Below are 7,917 nucleotides of genomic sequence, written 5' to 3' on the forward strand. Positions count from 1 at the left end.
CTGCCACCTTCCACTGTTCCCCCTCCTGTCTGGGAAGTCCCTCATGGGGTGGCCACCAGGGAGCCCCAGGCTCTGGACCACTGGAGGGCCTGGAGAAGGGGAGCAGTGCCCCTACAGGCCCACTGCTAAGGCTCTGTGGGGGTTGGGTGGTCGTCTCCAGGACACAGTAGAAATGCAGGCACGAGGCCTGCTGGAGCTGAGCCAGGACAAAATTGAGAGGGACCTGTGCCCCCTGGACAGAGAACGCCAAGAGCTGGGGCACGCTGAGCACTCACCGCAAGCTGCCCCCACCTGTCTCATCCATTTACCTCCCAGTGGGCATGGGACATGGGGCAACTGCCAGCCTCCTTTCACAGATGGGGAACTGAGGCTCAGAGAAGCAAGTCTCCAGACCCGTGGTGGCCCAGCAGTGAGCTGGAGGCTGAAGCCAGCGTCCCTGTCCAGAGCCAAAGCCCCTGCTGGCAGGGCTGTGCCTGCCCCTCTTCTCACCTGTGCCACAGGTAACAGTGCACTTGGTCCAGGGTCCGTAGTGCCAGGAGAACTCGGGCAGTGGGACCTCGCCATGGCCATCTGCCTCCCTGTGGACTGTGTACTCATAGCGCACCCCGAGGTTGCTCTCCTGGAACAGCAGCTGGGCAGGCAGGCGGGCCCCATGAGCACAAGGCATCCTCTCCATCCACCCAGGCCTGGAGGAGCTGACCCCAGCCACCTCTGAACTGCAGCTACATCACGGGGCCATTTTAAAAGATGGGGGAACTGAGGCAGAGGTTACAGCAGGAGGGCCTGGCTGAGAGCCAGGCTCTGTGACTGCCCCAGGGCTCACTCCTCCAGGATGAGACCCTGCCATGGGCCTGGGGTCTCCGCCTCTGCTCCCCCCTCCTTGGCCTCGGGAAGTACACACCTGAATCTAGACAGGCTCATTGGTGGGACCCAGGGGCGTGAGATTCTCCCAGTTGCCCCTGCGTGCGTATGTTAAGGTGGTCCCTGCCACCTGGTAGTCCCCGTCCCCCTGGATGATCCAGCCGCCATTGAGGAAGTACTTCTTTGGGTCCTCGCTCTGCAGTGCCAGGAAGTTAGCAGCCTCCTGTATGGAGATCTCACGTGCGCCAGCTGGGATCAGCCTCACGTCCACATACCCTGCCGGCCACGGGCTGTGTATATGTTGTGCTCGGGGTGACAGGGTTGCCTATCCCCACCCGCTGCCCTCACCTCTCCCCCCACTTGCACCCCACCTGCTGATGCCAAAGATTCCACTGTTACCTTAAAAGTCTGAGCTCCCCCAATTGCTCAGATATGTCATAGGTCACCAAAACCTCACAGAAGCGCCCCAAATCCCGACCCCACATCCATGCCCTGTCATCCCTCTCTTGGGGACCTAAACTGGTCTCATCACAAGGCTGGGTCCACCCAACACTCAGGGCCAGCTGGCATTCTCTTTCTAAAATGCCAGCGTCCTCAGGCCTTTCTCCCGGGTCACCCTCCTCAGCCCACATGGCTGCATTTATTCACCAGCTTCTGTAACACCCATCACGCGCCAGGCACTGCTCACGTGTAAAATGAATAACAACCCTAGGATGTAGGTACTATTGTTGTTCCCATTTCACAGATGAGGAAAGCGAGGCAGGCAGGGATAGTAACATGAATGAGCATCCTGCTGGGATCTGAGGACAACAGGGTTTTCCTCCCACGGGAAACCTTCCCTAACTTCCCCAGGCCAGGAGCGTCTTCCTCGGTGCTCCCAAAGTCCTCTGGGCCTCCCTGCACTGCACTGGCCACACAGAAGGTTCTGTCCCCTGTGGGGCTGAACGATTCACCTGCATGTCCCCATCACCTAGCACAGTCAGCACTCGAACGTGTGCAAAGCAGACCCAAGGTGAAGGCGTGGAGCTGAGGGTCTCAGAAGCTTCGGGAGGAGACCATCATCCTCCTAGTGGCCCAGGGGCTGCACACAAGCTGAGCTGGACCTGCCTGGGGTCTCTGGGACAAGAGGACTCCCCACGGGGACAGGTCTCTGTGCTTGGGTTAGGGGTACCTGACTCCTACAAGAATTCCACCCCAACAAGTCTTCCCTGCTTAGCCATCTATGGCTGGCTGGGGACCACGAGGCCAATGGGGGGTCCCAGGGCAGATGGGGAAGTGGCCACCAGGTAAAGAGCACACCCATCCCCCACAGTGGTCCCACCCCATATGCAGGCCCTCGGCCTCCTCAAAGGTCTCGCTCACGGTGTGGCAGGTGGAGCCATTGCCGTGGCACATGCCACAACAGTCCTCCATGGCACCGGAGTCAATCTCCAAGTCACAGCCCACATTCTGCAACACACAAGAGAGGGGAGGCCCCTGGTGCTGGCAGTCAGCCCTCTGTGGCCAGCCAGGGTCAGGAGGAGACAGCTGGAGTGGGGGTCAGGAGGCCTCTCTCTGGCCCTGCCCCACCCCAGCTGTGCCTCTGACCCAGCTGAACTTCTCTACCTCCCTGAGCCTCAGTGTCCTCAGATGTGAGAGGGGGAGACCCGCCCCTCCCTTAAAGGTATGTCTCGAGCATCACATGGGACAAGAGAAGTGAGTTCTGCAAAGGCTGCGGACAGGCAGGGACCTGATTCACCATGGGCTTCTGACCAGTGCATGCAGGGAATCCGAACATCAGAGGTGCTGGTGGTGGGCCCCTCCCTGCTGGTCCCCCTCTGAGCCCAGGCCCAGACACCCCAGTGGCTTAGAGGGCTAGAAGCAGGGGCAGGTAGGTGGCTAGCGAGATGGGCAAAGACGAGATGCCTTCGGGGCTAGAGCCCTTCATGTCACCTGTGCCACATCATTTGACCCCTTCTATCAGGAAGGAAACCACTGCCTGGGGTCAGCCAGCTGGCAAGAGATCAAGCCCCTGCCTGGGTTCCGGTGTCCCTGCTGGGGTGGTGCTGGCACAGCATCCAAGGAGATGCAGGGTGGTGAACCCTGACTGGCAGGGGTCTCCAGTACCAGGAGGCCTGGTATGGGCTTTGCCTTAGTGGTATAGAGGGTGGGGTCTGGGAAGCCCAATGGCAGAGCATGGGGGGAGGGTGGCCAGAGGACCAGGAGGGACCCAGGGGAGAACCTGGGGCCTGCCAGTGGGGCTAGGGGCGGGCAGTGCTGGGAGAGCCTCTTCCAGACCAGGCACACCTTGCAGATGCCATTGATGCAGAGGTCCCAGCTGACCCTGCCCTGGTAGCAGGGGGTGCCATCAACCACGGCATCCTGCAGCTTCTTGGCAAAATACTCATTTGAGAGCCGGCAGTGCAGCTCACAGGGGTTCACTGGGGGCCAAGTAGAAGAGCCATCAGCGACAGCCCGGGCAGGAGTTACGGAGGCCACCAGGAAGACCCCTCCATGACACACATCCATGGCAGGCTGGAGGCTCCGGCAGGGCTGGTAGCTATCTGCAAGGCTTCAGACTGGGGAGCTGGGAGGAGCAGCAGCCCCAGGGCACAGCGGCATGGCCCAGGCTTGGGGTGGAGACTGAGACTCCTGCTGCATCACAGGGTAGCCTTGGGCACAAAAAGCCCCAGCCCTCTGAGCCTCAGTGTACCCGTGGGAGGCAGCACTCACTGTCATTGACCACAGGCACCCATGTGTGCAGCTGGCCCTTGTAGAGCATAATGTCAAAGTGGCTGCACTGGATGTGGCAGGAGGAAGGGCGGCCAGAGGGGCAGGCTTGTAGGTTGCAGAGGCGGAAACGCTTCCGCTCACGCACGCAGTACTTGCCCTTGTATTTGGGCCTGTGGGGAGACTCAGGGAGGGCCCGGTGAGTGCTACTGTGTGGCCACAGCCCGGAGCGAGCGGCCTCCTCCTGTACCCGCACCCCGAGATCCCTGCCACCCAGCTCTGCACACAATGTCTCCTCCCTTGGGCTGCCCCTACTCTGGCCCAGACACACCCTCCCTGTTTGTAAGGACCTGCGGGGAAGTGGCAGCAGGAAGCCTGAGCTCTGTCTCCAACCTGCTGTGTGACTGTGGGCAAGTCTCTGGCCAACCCCTGGGCCTCAGTTTCCTCATCTGTAAAATGGGGTTGGGGCTGACTCTGCAGAGGGCTGTTGAGAAGCTTTGACAAGCTGCAGGCATGACTGGCACTGACTGGAGGGACTGCTCTGAGTCCCCAGCCCATGACACCAGCATTCTAACAAGCCCTTGAGTCCTCAGCCTCCCTCCTGGTGGCAGTTACCCCAGCCCGGGTGTAAAAAAAAGCCCCCAGGGCCCCGGCCAGCTGAGAGGTCTGCCAAGTCACAGCTCCTGAAACCCACCCCATCTAGGCCAGGGTAGCTGGACCCAACCCTGCTCAGACCTGGAGGTCTGGAGGCAGGGAGGGCCACAGGCCAGTCTTAGCCAAGCACAGGGCCCTGGGTGGGGCTAGCCGTGAACCCCATGCCTTCCCTGGGCAGCCTCGTGAAGAGGGAATCAGCTGGGCAGTGCCTCGGTCTACGGTACTGCTGGGCTCTGCGACTCACCACATCCTCACACCCCCCTGTTTAAATGGGGAAACAGAGGCCCAGAGAAGGGGTGAAGAGGGGATTCAAACCCTGAGCCATATAAGGTCCAGGGCCCACGGTCTTCCCCACTGCCCTCTCCGTCCTCCCTCCAGCCGGTGGCTGCTTTGCTGTATGGCCTCTGATGAGTCTCTCTAGTCTCTGGGCCTCAGTGTCTCCCTCTCTGCAAAGGTGTCAGCAGTGGGGACCTGTCAGCCCCAGAACCCTCCTTGAAAGTGACTCAAGGTGGCCTGGACACTCGGACTGATCGTTATGAGGACACTTCTAAGAGCCAGAGGCTGGGACAAAGCCAAGCCCCTGCAATCGGCTGACTGCTTGGGTCCCTCCGTCCCATCGCCCAGGGCACCCTGGGCCCCACACTCATGCAGGCTGCGTGCACTGCCACTCAGCGCTCTGCACGGCCACGTCACAGCTCCACGAACAGATGGACCAGGCGCTCCAGCCAGACCAGCCACCGTCCACGGCCTCAGGCCGGAAGCCCATGGGTACCCACTCCCCATTGAGACACCACTACCAAGACAGATGGAGGTAGAGCCACCCCCACCCTCAAGCCTATCAGTCATCCTCACATTAGTGAGAACAAGTTAGGTGAGAAGGCCACGGAAAGCACAGAGAGGAAGGATGGAAGGTGAGAGAGGCCCCTTCCAATCATCACCATCACGTGTGGCCCAGGCCACAGGGCGGAGCTGAGCAGGGTGTGAAACAGCCCACATGCCGACTCAGCTGAAGACACCTGGGGAATCATGGAATCAAGCTCTGCTCCCAATGCCTCCATTTTGCAGATAGGGGCTTGGGCTGCAGAGAGTGGGGGTCTGCTAGGAGTACAGCAAGACTGTGAGCTGGGGCTGATGCCCGGTCACAGCAGGAGGTCTGGCCTCTCCCTCCCACCGCTGGGACTGAGCACCTCCCACCTTGTTATCCCCACACCAGGTGCCGTCCACAGCCGAATCCAGCTTGGAGTGACAGGTGGTCCCGACATAGCACCAAAGTGTGTGGCAGACATTCTGCAAGGAGGAGGCACAAGCCACACCCTCACCCCACCCTACCCCCATGCCACCAGCCACCCTGCCCCCACCCTGTCCCCAAGGGCCCCCTGGACACCCTTCCACATGGCAGGGGTCCACAGACCCCCAGAGGTCCCTTCTGTGTCTGCTCCCACCTTCCTCTCCAGACCCTGTGGTGGTGTGGGGGGCCCAGGGCTGCTCTGCTCACACCACTCCCCAGCTGTCCACCCCTCTCCCGGCCCAGCCCCGCCTCTAGAAACACTCCGTTAGAAGATCACTCCAGGCAGTCTTCTCCAGGATAAACAGACCCTCCCTACACAGGTTCCTTTTCCCTCTTTTTCTTTTTTTTGAGACGGAGTTTCGCTCTTGTTGCCCAGGCTGGAATGCAATGGCGCATTCTCGGCTCACTGCAACATCCGCCTCCTGGGTTCAAGCCATTCTCCTGTCTCAGCCTCCCAAGTAGCTGGAACTACAGGCATGTGCCACCATGTCCAGCTAATTTTTTGTATTTTTAGTAGAGATGGGGTTTCACCATGTTGGCCAGGATGGTCTTGATCTCTTGACCTCGTGATCCACCTGCCTCAGCCTCCCAAAGTGCTGGGATTACAGGCGTGAGCCACCGCGCCTGGCCCTTTTCCCTCTTAAAAGCCAGCCCCAGGGAGGCTAAGGGACTTGTCACAGTGGATCCGTGATTGACCCAGAATTCAGAGCCAGGTCTGTGGCTGCCCATCCTTGGCCTCTCCCACAGGCCTCTGACATGTCACAGTGTCATTCAGGGGTGCAGCCCAGGTCAAGCAAGGTTCCTGCCAGGCTGGCATCCATGGGCTGGTGAGGGCTGCCCCCTGAGCCTTCCCGCCGGGTCCCCACATCCTGGTACCCACCCCAGCCCACTCACATCCATGTTGTCACAGAAGGCAGAGTAGGCCCCGTACTGGAGGCGACACTGGTGGCTCACATCATAGAGGATGCCGGGCAGCACTGAGGGGAAGTTGATGATGTCCTTGGCAGGAGAATCATCCAGGCACAGGCCTCACCTGCGGGAGCAAGGAGAGTGGGGCAGCCTGTGAGACCCATCGGAGAGGCATTGGCTGGGCTGGGAGGGGAGGAGGGAGTGGCACAGAGCCCCACCACTGTAGGAGAACTCCATCTCCCCGCTTGGCTCAGCCACCCTGCAGCCAGCAGCAGAGGCCCTCCCGCCCACGCTCATTTCACCTCCTGGGCACTCCAGCTCAACAACCCCAGCCCCAGTGCCCGGCCTCTGCACACGCTGCTGCCTCCACCCTGCTCCTCTTGCCCTACCGCTGCAGCCTCCCCTCCAGATGCAGCACCAGTGTCCTTCCCTCCGAAGCCTCCTGGATCACCAAGCCCTCTTGTGGCCCTGCTCTCTAACCCTGCAGCCTGCATCCCTGAGCCCAGACCCTGGAGCCAGTCCCGACAAGGATCTGGAGAACATCACATCACAGTTGACTCAACAGAGCCTCTGATGGCCCAACCCAGGCAGATACCTCGGGTCATCTATGGAAGGACGAGGACTGGAAAGCAGGCCTCCCCTGGGAGAGAGCCCAGGCAGCCGTGCCTGTCCCCCTGCAGGGCTGGCCTCAGCCTCTGTCACACCCCATCTACTCCCACCTTCCTCCAGCCGCATTCCCTGGCAGCAGTGGCAGGGAACCGGGCAGACGAGTGCAGGCAGAATCTGTACCCACCAGACACTCCTGCTGCTGCGGTGTGGCGAAGAGGCTGCCTGCCTAGACACAACACCACGAGACAGGGGGCATGCAGGTGGGTGCACTGGGGAGGGCAGCCCAGGCCCAGCTGGCACCCGCTTCTGCCCCTGCCTCACTCTGCATGGCCCTCGGGCATAGCTATTGTGTCTGGGCCCAGTGTCCATCCTGCTGCCCCTGCTGGACCTTAGGCTGGCACCACTACAGCTTAGCAGCAGGAGTTCGAGACCAGCCTGGCCAATATGGTAAAACCCTAGGCATGGTGGTGCACGCCTGTAGTCCCAGCTACTTGGGAGGCTGAGGGAGGAGAATCACTTGAACCAGGGAGGCAGAGTGAGCTGAGATTGCACCACTGCACCCCAGCCTGGGCAATAGAGTGAGACTCTGTCTCCAAAAACAAACAAACAAAACTCATCATCATAATAATGATGCCTTAATATTGGTTCATTAGTTGTGACAAATGTAGCATAGCAGTATAAGATGTTAATATGGGAACTGAGCGTGGTTCTTTGAGACTCTCTGTACTATGTTTACAACAGTTCTGTAAATCCAAAACTATTCTATACTAAAAAGTTTATTTTTAAAAAGGCAAGGGAAAAATCTATAAAACAGTTCAAGCCTACAAAAAATACACAAAATCACTTACAGACATGCATGTACCCACCATGTAGGTTTAACAGATACT

General features: G+C 59.7%; 1 pseudogene; it reads right to left on the minus strand.

Annotated features, from left to right (window-relative positions):
- Nucleotides 1-304: 304 nt before the first annotated feature.
- Nucleotides 305-6,658, minus strand: LOC116547432 (annotated as a pseudogene).
- Nucleotides 6,659-7,917: the final 1,259 nt, after the last annotated feature.

Source organism: Sapajus apella, unplaced genomic scaffold (assembly GCF_009761245.1).
Source record: "Sapajus apella isolate SASKATOON/1434 unplaced genomic scaffold, GSC_monkey_1.0 scaffold3139, whole genome shotgun sequence".
NCBI lineage: Eukaryota > Metazoa > Chordata > Mammalia > Primates > Cebidae > Sapajus > Sapajus apella.